Here is a 12,071-nt window from a genome sequence, read left to right as displayed (position 1 = left end):
GACCGCCTCTTTCAGCGGATCTGGGAATGTTCCCTCACAGAGGGAAGCATTCACCACCCCGCAGAGCCCATCGCCCAGCCCTTCCCGGCTTGCTTTTATTAGCCAGGATGGGCAAGGATCAAGGAGACAGGTGGTTGGTTTCACGCGTCCAAGCAGCCTGTCCACATCCTCGGGGGTAATGGATTGAAATTGATTCCATGCAACTTGACCAGACAGGGCTCTAGCACTCTCCCGCCCCAGCCCTGCTCCCACGGTGGTGTCTAACTCCTTCCGAATATGAGTGATTTTATCTGCAAAAAACTTTGCAAAATCATTGCAGGAGATCTTGGGGTCTTTACAAGGCCCCGGTGGTAAAGGTGGTTCCGTTAAATTGCAAACCACCTGAAAGAGTCTCCTGCTACTATTTTCTGCAGATGCAATAGAGGCGGTGAAGAAAGTCTTCTTCGCCGTCGCTATCGCCACTTGGTAGGCTCGACGTTGAGCTCTAACCTGTGTCCGGTCAGATTCGGAGTGAGTTTTCTGCCACCGACGCTCTAGCCGTCTCAGCGATTGTTTCATCGCCCTCAGCTCCGAAGAAAACCACGGGGCTGTCTGGGCTCCATGCAATTGGAGAGGGCGCGTCGGAGCCAGACAGTCGATAGCCCTGGTTAACTCCGCATTCCAGCGGGCCACCAGGGAATCAGCTGAAAGGCCAAACTATACAGAACCAATAAAACAACAACAACAATGAAGGAACAGAACAATTATACTAAAATTAATCCCCAATCAAATATCCATCCCACCCACCCACCCTTGATCTAGTCTAACCCCCTGCAATGCAAGAATCTTTTGCCCACCGTGGGGCTCAAACCCACAACCCTGAGATTGAGTCTCGTGCTTTACCAACAAAGCTATACTGGACTACGCTGAACATCTAGGAGGGTTTTACATGTACCCCTGTGGGGTTGGCCAGGTTTTCATACTATACAGTACCTTATTTACTGGTAAACAGTAAGCAAACTAGAAGTCTGCTGTTTTAAGCCCCATGTTTTCACAAAGCAAGAATCTTTTCTCAAATTGTAGTCTAATGTCTGTCTCCGGTGCTGTTCTCCAACTACAGTACAGTGGTACCTCGGGTTACATACACTTCAGGTTACAGACTCTGCTAACCCAGAAATAGTGCTTCAGGTTAAGAACTTGCTTCAGGATGAGAACAGAAATTGTGCTCCGGTGGCGCGGCGGCAGCCGGAGGCCCCATTAGCTAAAGTGGTGCTTCAGGTTAAGAACAGTTTCAGGTTAAGTACGGACCCCCGGAACGAATTAAGTACTTAACCCGAGTTACCAGTGTACTGGCTTTCCAAAAGGTCAGCACATGCAGAAATGTCTATGTTGTCCTGAATCGATGTTACATATTTTTCTCTTTTATTGGGGAAACCCAGCCAGATGGGCAGGGTATTATTATTATTATTATTATTATTATTATTATTATTATTGCAGTAGTTCAGATGTTCATTGCTATGATGCTTATAATGTACATGCCAGAAACAAGAGACAATGCATTGTTTTCCCCCTTTCCTCCCTTTCTTTAGATTTTTCTCTCTTCTTTCTTGCCATGTGCTTGATGCTGCTTTTTCGTGATGTCACTGTTTAAAAACCAAACACTTGGTTTTTAAATTTATATTGTAGTATCAAAGCAAAGGCATATATCTCTGTTTCCCCCTACTTTATCATGGAAGGATCTTAGGATTAAATGGTATTCTATCAACTTTTAAATCAACAAGTTTTAGAAGTTTTAGAAACCTTCTCTGAAGCAGGGGAAGAGCAGCGGAAAAGAATTACCGTAAGCAGGTAACGTACTGAGATTATCAGCTCAGGATCAGGGTGATCATAACTCTGTGTCATTAAGAGCCCTCCAGCGACTTTGTGTCCCTGACTGCTCTCTCTTAAGTATCTCTTCCTAACACAACCTTGCTGCAACCAGTCCATCTCAGGTTGCAGGATCGCTCCGAGAATTGTGCCTGGATAGCTGTTCGATACAAAACTGAGACTCTCCAACAACTTCTGCTGCTATCTCCTGTGGGAATTTTAGGAATGCAAGAAAGGATAAGTAATGAAAAAGCCGTCTCACCAACAGGTAGTTCAGAGGGGTCTCCCTGTCTAGCTGCCTCTACAATTTTCCTCGTTTACACCACTACTTTCTAGTCACCTGCTCTCAAATTTATTTGATAAATCCAAATCAGCATGTGCAAACAACCTTCATATGCTATTTATGGCAAAGGAGTTCCCTCTGCTGGCTAATCCAGAAATAATCCTCAAATTTACTAACTGAAAAGCATTAAGTCAGTCTCATTTCCTGTACTGGAACTTCCCAGTTGCTGGGTTGGGCTGCATCTTCTTTTGTTGTTCTTGTTTAGTTGTTTAGTCGTGTCCAACTCTCTCATGCTGGTAGCCTCAAGAACACTATCCAACCATCTCGTTCTCTGTCGTCCCCTTCTCCTTGTGCCCTCCATCTTTCCCAACATCAGGGTCTTTTCCAGGGAGTCTTCGCTTCTCATGAGGTGGCCAAAGTATTGGAGCCTCAGCTTCAGGATCTGTCCTTCCAGCCCTGATTTCCTTCAGAATGGAGAGGTTTGATCTTCTTCTTTAGCAGCTTCTCAATCTGCCACCCTGTCTTCTTCCTACCCTCTTCTGGCTGCTGTTCCTTATCTCCTTTGCGTGAGGCTTTGTCAGGATCCAGTTTGTAAATAAGTTTGTTGAAGGAAGGAGCTTGGATAGCTTAGCGGCCAGTGGTGGCCAAACTCAGCCCTCCAGATGTTTCGGGACTACAACTCCCATCATCCCTAGCTAACAGAATCAGTGGTCAGGGATGATAGGAATTGTAGTCCCAAAACATCTGGAGGGCCGAATTTGGCCACCGCTGCTGTTTAGAGCATGGTGCTGATAATGCCAAGGTTGCAGGTTCGATCCCTGTATGGGACAGCAGCATATTCGGTTGGGTTATATGATAATCAGGGTCCCTTCTAACTCTACAATTCTAAGATTTCCTAATAATAATGATAATAATAATAGTAATAATAATAATTTATTTATACCCCGCTCATCTGGCTGAGTTTCCCCAGCCATTTCCCCACATTAGACTTGGAGACTTGCTTTTGATCAAACTCAAATTTTAACTCTTATCAATCAATGGAAATTCTGAACTGCACCCTTTCAAGATTTTACCAGATGCTGTTCAATGGAGCTTCAGATCTATTTCCCCCAATCATAAGGACTAAAACCTTCCTGTAAAAACTTAACTGTAAATGAGAGAAAGAAATTTCAGGAAGAGACAGGACTAACATTGGTTAAGAAAGTGAAATATCTAGGGGTTAATATGACTGCTAAAAATGTAAATTTATTTAAGGATAATTATGAAAAATGTTGGATTGAAGTGAAAAAAGACTTAGAAATATGGTCAAATTTGAAGTTATCATTATTAGGCCGAATTGCTGTGATAAAAATGGATGTGCTGCCAAGGATGTTGTTCTTGTTTCAAACATTACAAATTTTGGATAAGATGGATTGTTTTAAGAAGTGGCAGAAAGATATTTCCAGATTTGTCTGGCAGGGCAAGAAGCCTCGAATAAAATTTAAGATATTAACTGATGCTAAAGAAAGAGGTGGATTTGCCCTGCTAGACCTAAAACTCTATTATGAATCAGCTGCTTTTTGTTGGCTGAGAGAATGGCTGCTACTTGAAGACACTGATGTGTTGGACCTAGAAGGTTTTAACAACATATTTGGTTGGCATGCATATTTGTGGTATGATAAGGTAAAAGCACATAAAGCGTTTAAAAATCATATTGTTAGAAAAGCATTGTTTAATGTATGGATAAGATATAAAGATTTGTTAGAAAAGAAAACCCCAAGATGGTTGTCACCAATGGAAGTGAAGGCACAGAAAAAACTCAATATGGAGGCCAAATGGCCGAAATATTGGGAAATTCTGGAACAAGAGGGAGACAGACTAAAATTGCAGAGCTTTGAAAAATTGAAAAATAAAGTGCGAGATTGGCTCCATTATTATCAAATAAGTTGGTTTCCAGGTGGAAAAATCAAAATTGGAAACAGAACTGTTATACTCCAAAATCAAGAATTTGTCAAAAATGTATAACTTGCTGTTGAAATGGAACACCCAGGATGAAACGGTGAAATCAGCTATGATTAAATGGGCACAAGATGTCGGACATAATATAATGATGGCTGACTGGGAACAGTTACGAAATTTACGGCATGTAATGCCCTAAGAGAAAACTTAATGAAAATGATTTATAGGTGGTACATGACACCAGTCAAGCTTGCAACAATTTACCATTTGCCCAAAAATAAATGTTGGAAATGTAATGAGACTGAAGGCACATTCTTTCACCTTTGGTGGACATGCCCAAGGATTAAGACATTCTGGGAGATGATTTATAATGAAATGAAAAAGGTATTTAAATATACCTTTCTGAAGAAACCAGAGGCCTTTCTCCTGGGCATGGTCGGCCAATTGGTGCCAAAGAAGGATAGAACTTTTTTTATGTATGCTACAACAGCAGCAAGAATACTCATCGCGAAGTATTGGAAGTGTCAGGGAACTGCCATCGGAAGGAAGGGAAGTGAAAGGGCTCACACAGGTTGGGAGAGACTCAGCAGCTGAAGAGGGAACCAGTAGGGGGAGAGGAGCTGAGCTGAGGGAAAGGGAGCTGGAGGGATGGCTCAGAGACACTTCCAGCGAAAACAGTGGGGAGGTTTCAGGACCTCCTGTAGGGACACCCACTCCTCGCCGGAAACTGTCACGCAGAGAGTCCAGAAGACGTGTTTCCGTTAAGGAGCTTTTATGTTGGAAGCGATTCCGAAAGCAACCACTGTCGGAATCTGCCAGCGACTGACGGAGCCATGTTTAAGGGGCTCCGTTACAGACAGAGGTTTGCAAACTTGACCAAACTCTGAGGGACTAGGATTTTACACACAAGCAGCTCATCGTCCCATCACAGCATTCCGACAGTCTTCGTGAGCAGCTTGTGCAGGAGAAGGCATCATGAGCAACCCAGCCGGAACCGGAGAAGCAGGAGCTGGAGCGGGTCCAAGCCTGGAAGAAAGGTACCGGGTGTTGGAGGTCCAGCTAGCGCTGCAGACGGCGAGGCTTGAGGAGAGGAGGGCTCAGGATGCAGACAAAAAGGGGAAAGACACCCAGCTCGTCAGAAAGGTACCAGGATTGGTGCAGAAGTTTGGGGGGGAGCCCAAAGACTATCATGGCTTTCGGACAGAGATGCAATATGCCCTCAATCTGCAGTTTGATGAATTCCCTGACGAGGAATCACGAGTGGCTTTCGTGATTGGGCATCTTGAAAAGGGGGCGAGAGACTGGGTTAGACCCCTGATGGCAGCGAATAGTGACGTCCTAAAGGACACGATGAAGTTCTTTCGCGCCATGGATCTGATGTTTTCCAGCGATATTGAACAGGGAGTGGTCCGCAGACAGTTAATGGCTTGCAAACAGGGGAGCCGATCTGTCCGTGAGTACTGGACTGAGTTCACCATGTTGATCCATAAATTGGGGTGGGATCTATCGGCGGAACCCATTCAAATGCTCTTTGAAGAAGGGCTTTCTTCGGCTGTGAAAGACGAACTTTCCCGGGCGCCCAGGGCGGAGTCTATGGACCAGCTGACCAAATCAGCGCTGACCATAGGAGCGCGCCAGGAGGCGAGAGCATTGGAGAGGCGGGAAGGGAAGGGGGAACGTTGGAAGGAGTTCCGCATTCCAGACATTCCAGAGCCAACTTTCCCGCCGGCAGAGCCGATGGAAATCGGAACAGCGCGCGCGCGCGCAGTTTCAAAGCCCAGTGAGGGGGGAAAGAAGGAGGGAAAAGGCGCCCGGAAATGCTATCTCTGCCAACAGCCAGGTCACTTTGCCAGAGTCTGCCCCCAGAGGAAGGAATGGCAAGGGATGGTAGGAGCTGTGGAGGGAAGAGAGGAAGAAATACCGAAGCAAGTAAAAGCCAACGCCTGGCTGCCACCGTCGGGGCACAGCAGCCAGGCCAAAGAGCAGTGAAAGTGCCCACGCCAGAACCTCCTAAACCCGCCCTAGTGATAGAAGTGGCGCTAGAGCTGCCAAACGGACACCCTCTAAAGATAAAGGCGCTGTTGGACTCAGGCAGCTCCTGCAATTTCATGAGCAAAGAGTTTGCAGCTGAACACCAGATACAGACGATCCCTTTAAGCAACCCCCTGCAGGTGACCACGATCGATGGCAGGGAGCTGTTGGGAGGAGAAGTCAGCTTGCAGACCGTCCCAATGATAATGAAGGTGGCAAGGCACACCGAACTGATAGCGTTTAATGTGGCCACCTTGGGAGGAGCTCCCATTATATTGGGGATGAGCTGGCTAGCGTTACATGATCCGCTGGTGGGCTGGCATCAGAGAGTGGTTTCTTTTGGTTCAGCACATTGCTTAGAACACTGCAAAGAGGGAAAGGGTTTGGCAGGGGCCCAAGCCACCCTAGCAGGGACTGAAGTAACGGAGAACGTGAAGGTACCACGACAATACGCAGATCTCCGCGACGTCTTCAGCGAAAGGGAAGCTGACCAACTACCCCCGCATAGACCCTTTGACTGTCAAATCAATTTACTCCCTGGGGTATCGCCTGTCAGACAAGGGATTGGCCATGGATCCCGGCAAGGTCCAGGCGGTGCTGGAATGGAAAACACCCAAAACAAGGAAGGATGTGCAGAGGTTCCTAGGATTTGGGAACTTCTATCGTAAGTTCATCCGAAACTTTGCCCACCTGACGGCGCCCATTACGGACTGTCTCAGCAGTAAGAAGAAGTTCGTTTGGACTGAGGAGGCGGAGCGAGCATTTGAGGAACTAAAAAGGGCCTTCGCCTCGGAACAACAACTCCTGCATGTGGATTTACAAAAACCGATGAGAGTGGAAACTGACGCATCAGACAGAGCTATTGGGGCGGTGCTTCTGCAGCCAGGGAAGGAGGAGTCAGAGTGGAGACCGTGTGCCTTTTTTTCGCGAAAGCTGAACAAATCCGAGAGGAACTACACGGTGTATGACCGAGAACTACTAGCCATTCATGAGGCGTTCCGGAGATGGAGGCACCTGCTAATTGGCGCACAACATAAGGTGCAAGTGTGCACTGACCACAAGAACCTAGAGTATTGGAGGACGGCACGAGTGCTCAACCAACGGCAAGTGAGATGGGCCCAGGAGTTCTCCAAATTTAACTTTGAGATTTGTTACGTGCCAGGCCCAGAGAACATTAGGGCGGACGCTCTCTCACGCAAACCTGAATATTTGGAGGGGGAGGGAGCACCCGAAGAGAGACATGTCATTCCAGAGGACCGCTGGGTGTGTGGGGCGGCATTGGTGGGACAAAGAGAACTGGTAGAGGAAACAGAGAATGATGAATACGCCCAGAATAAGCTCAGAGGTCTTAGGGGTGAGGGAGAGGAACCAGGGGGTTTCGAGGAAAGAAATGGAGCTTTGTATTACAAAGGGGCACTGTATATCCCTGAAGGAGACTTAAGGGGGAGGGTACTCAAGCAGTTGCACGACAGCCCCACGGCGGGGCATTTTGGACAACACAAAACCATGTGGTTGGTCACCAGGGAATTTTGGTGGCCTAAGGTGAGGGAAGATGTACGGGAGTATGTAAGAGGGTGTGAGCAATGCCAGCGAGCCAAAGGGGAGAGGCGGGCACCGGCGGGGCTATTAGAACCCTTACCAACCCCAGAACGACCTTGGGAGGCAGTGTCGATAGATTTTATGACTGATCTGCCGAAGTCCAAGGGGAAAACAGCCATCATGGTGGTGGTAGACCTACTAACAAAGATGTGCCACTTTGTAGCCTGCTCGCATGCAGTCACGGCGGAAGAGACAGCGAAGTTATTTGTAGAACACATTTTTAGGTTGCACGGGGTGCCATTGAGGGTGGTCTCAGACCGAGGAAAACAATTTACTTCCAGGTTCTGGAGGAAGCTCATGAGCTTACTGCAGGTGGAGGTCAACTTTTCGACTGCCCGGCACCCTGAAACCAACGGGCAGGCGGAAAGAGCAAACGGGGTCCTCCAGCAATACCTGAGGTGTTATGTCAATGACAGAGAGAATGACTGGGTAGAAAAGTTGGCGCTGGCGGAATTTGCCTACAACAATGCCGAGAATGTGTCCACAGGGATGAGCCCCTTCTTGGCTAATTATGGGTGTCATCCCAGGGCTTTCCCAGGGGGAGAAGGGGAGAGATGGGGTGTCCCGGCAGCCGAGCATTTTGTAGAAGAAATGGAAGCAATCCATCGTCAGCTCCAACTCAACTTAGAAAGGGCGAAGGAAGAATACAAGAGGCAGGCAGACAAGAACCGAAGGGAAGGTGAAACCATAAGGGTGGGAGATAGGGTGTGGCTGTCAACCCAAGGGTTGCCGTTCAAAGGAGGTTGTAAGAAATTAAGACCCAGGAGATTGGGTCCCTTTGAGGTCATTCAACAGGTCAACCCAGTGGCTTTCAGGCTCCGGTTACCCAACCACATGAAACTGCACCCAGTATTTCACAGGTCGTTACTGTCACCGTATGAGGGGGGACGAGAAGGGATGGCCACTCGGGGACCGGTCATAGAAGAAAGGGAATGCAGCAGCCATGTGGCAGAAATCCTCGACGCCAGATGGAAGGGGGATCAGGTGGAGTATTTGGTAGCGTGGGAAGGAGAACCGGAGTCAGAAAACACTTGGGTAATGGCAGAAGATATCAATGACGAGGTATTGATAGAAACGTTCCATCAAAGGTTCCCAAGGAAACTTCAGCCTGTGGAGAGGTTCCGGAGGGAATACTTTGGGACCACCGATGAGGAGGAGGAGTTGGAAGGATTCTCGGAATCGGAAGGGGAAGGGGAGATGGACTCTGAGGAGGAGGAGTACTTCGAGACCAGGAACCGCAACAGGTGGAGAGAAGTGTTCGGGACATCGGAAGATGAAGGAAGTTCATTCCGGGGTTTTGCCTCCTCACCGCCCGTAGAGGAGGGGGCGAGAGGGGATGAAGGGGGCCCTGGAGGGGAGGTGGATGTCAGGGAACTGCCATCGGAAGGAAGGGAAGTGAAAGGGCTCACACAGGTTGGGAGAGACTCAGCAGCTGAAGAGGGAACCAGTAGGGGGAGAGGAGCTGAGCTGAGGGAAAGGGAGCTGGAGGGATGGCTCAGAGACACTTCCAGCGAAAACAGTGGGGAGGTTTCAGGACCTCCTGTAGGGACACCCACTCCTCGCCGGAAACTGTCACGCAGAGAGTCCAGAAGACGTGTTTCCGTTAAGGAGCTTTTATGTTGGAAGCGATTCCGAAAGCAACCACTGTCGGAATCTGCCAGCGACTGACGGAGCCATGTTTAAGGGGCTCCGTTACAGACAGAGGTTTGCAAACTTGACCAAACTCTGAGGGACTAGGATTTTACACACAAGCAGCTCATCGTCCCATCACAGCAAGACACAAGATTTACCCACCCAGGAAGAATGGCAGATGAAGTTGATGGACTATATGGAACTGGCGGAAATGACTGGCAGAATCCGAGACCAGGGAGAAGAGTCGGTGGAAGAAGATTGGAAAAAGTTTAAAGACTATTTACAGAAATATTGTAAAATTAATGAATGTTAGAAAAATGTTGGAATGAAGTTATATGGCTTCAGTAGAAATGTTATAAGGAATTAAGTATAAATAGATTAATAGAGATTTAAAGGGAAAAATAAGGTTAAAATGTGTTAAGATAATTATAGGATAGAAAGCAGAGGAAGATGGAAAGGAATTGCTGAAACAACTAATAGAAGTGGAATACAAAAAGGGAGGTGTGAGGAGGTCATGGAAATAAGTGAATGAAAGACTGAAATTATTTGATGTGTTTTAAATTGTTTTTGTTTTGTTTTCTTAGTTTAAATTGTTTTTGTTAGTTTAGTGTTAGGTATTGTTTTTGTATTGTATTGTATTGTATTGTTTATTTTCTTTTTCTATGTATGTTCAAATTGTTGGAAAGTAATAAATATTATTTTTTTTAAAAAAATAAAACCTTCCTGTAAAAAAGCACGTAAGTACATTAATTGTTTTTAGTATACCTGTGTAAAAAAAAGGTAAAGGATCCCTGGACAGTTAAATCCAGTCAAAGGCGACTATGGGGTTGTGGCGCTCATCTCGCTTTTAGGCCGAGGGAGCCGGCGTTTGTCCACAGACAGCTTTCCAGGTTATATGGCCAGCAGGACTAAACTGCTTCTGGCAGAACAGGACATCATGACAGAAACTAGAGCGCACCGAAATGCCGTTTACCTTTCTGCCGCAGTGGTACCTATTTATCTACTTGCACTGGTGTGCTTTCGAACTGCTAGGTTGGCAGGAGCTGGGACAGAGCAACGGGAGCTCACCCTGTTGCGGGGATTCAAACTGCCGACCTTCTGATCAGTAAGACCAAGAGCTTCAGTGGTTTAGACCAGAGCACCACCCGTGTCCCTTTTCAGTATACATACACATGGCTGTACCAGTCAAAATTATGGCAGCTATATATATTGTACCAATTGAAGTTTCTTGATAATCTTCCATGGCAGCGTTGCCATATACAATGATCAGCAGTAACCTGGGTCTTGGTCCAGTTCATTCATGACTTGAAGGAGAATGCCAGGAAGGTAAGGTGAGTGTCACATGGAACTGTTATCTGGCTGGTATATGGAAACTCCTGGTTCAGAGACGGTATGCCTCTGAATACCATTGCCAATGAACAGCAAAGGAAGGTGGCTGTTGCTAACCCACCCAGCTTGGGACTTTCTGAGAGGCATCTGATTGGCCGCTGCAGAGGCATTGTCTGGCCTTTGTGATGCAAACTCCCATAAGTGGCTGTTGCCTTGAGGCCAGAGATAGCTCAGTTGGTAAAGCATGAGACTCGAAATATCAGGGTTGTGGGTTTGAGTCCAAGGTTGGGCAAAAGATTTCTGCATTGCAGGGGGTTGGACTAGATGACCCTCGTGGTCTCTTCCAACTCTACAATTCTATGATTTAGGCCTGGAAAATAACTAGGACACAAAGCTGGGGCTATTTAGAGTAACTCAAGAGCTGGCATAAATGTCTCCCTTGCAATTCCTTTCCATTGGAAGCTATTTGAAAATCTCCCCAGGGACAGATGTAAGAGCTGCCCAAGGTAATGCCAAATTTAATAATAATAATAATAATAATAATAATAATAATAGTAATAATTTATTATTTGTACCCCGCCCATCTGGCTGGGTTTCCCCAGCCACTCTGGGCAGCTTCCACAAAGACCAATGTGTTATTTCCACAAAAGGGAAAGGAATTTTTATGTGTACTTGTTTTTTATGTTTAATGCATAGTGTCTTATTGCTTACACCCCTATGGAGGATTCTCATGCTCTCTAATGGATCAGGCTATCGTGTAGTCCACTATTTAGATTAGATCACTTTATAACCACTTTTTGTTGTCCCAACTGGCACTCTGCCAACCTTCCCTACCTATTTTTAAAATGTGCTAAAACCTCGTTTTACCAAGGACAGGCTTCTGGATCCATAGCACCACCAGATACATGAAGGTGTATATGCTTTGGTTTAGCAGGACTGATCCCTTATAGAGTTAAATTGATTTATCTGGACAAGTGCCCTTTTAAAGAATGGTCTTGTTTTAACAGATTTGATTTGGAAAGTTGGGAACCATGGGCATATATAAATTCAAATTGGACTCAGTTTGAATTGGGCAAGTGTATCCAGTCTGCAATTAGCTTTTTGGTCCTTTAAGAGCAAGTGAACAATTTCCCATGAGTGCAAGACCAGAGCCTATAATAATAAAATCCCATAGAAAGGCCAAGGCAAAGACATCTCTCTCATGACATGTCCAAAACTGCGCTAGCTATGGTAAGGGCCAGACAAGGCATGGTCGAATGAAAGCCCTTAGGGGATTCACCAGGGACTGTCGCTGCTGTAGCACTATGATGGTATAAGACCAGAGGAGAGCTAGCTTGCCACCTGAGAACACACAAAAACGGCAGAGGACAAACAAACTGCATTTTTCAATCGTTAGTGGACCTTCCAGCTAAGT

General features: G+C 46.5%; 1 protein-coding gene across 3 annotated transcripts in view; it reads right to left on the bottom strand.

Moving 5' to 3' along the window:
* LOC308471022 (glycoprotein-N-acetylgalactosamine 3-beta-galactosyltransferase 1-A-like) overlaps positions 1-10,836 on the bottom strand; it is a 43,399-nt gene extending 32,563 nt beyond the window's left edge. For all 3 annotated transcript variants that reach the window (XM_080994884.1, XM_080994885.1, XM_080994886.1), the window contains exon 1: positions 10,544-10,836. The gene's annotated coding sequence lies outside the window, so the exon portion shown is untranslated. The remainder of the gene's footprint in view (positions 1-10,543) is intronic.
* Between the last annotated feature and the right edge of the window lie 1,235 nt (positions 10,837-12,071).

The sequence above is a fragment of the Podarcis pityusensis genome, assembly GCF_964106645.2.
Source record: "Podarcis pityusensis genome assembly, chromosome: 2".
In the NCBI taxonomy this organism is placed as follows: Eukaryota; Metazoa; Chordata; class Lepidosauria; order Squamata; family Lacertidae; genus Podarcis; species Podarcis pityusensis.
The sequence above is the reverse complement of the archived record's forward strand: the minus strand, read 5'-3'. Positions and strand labels throughout refer to the sequence as shown.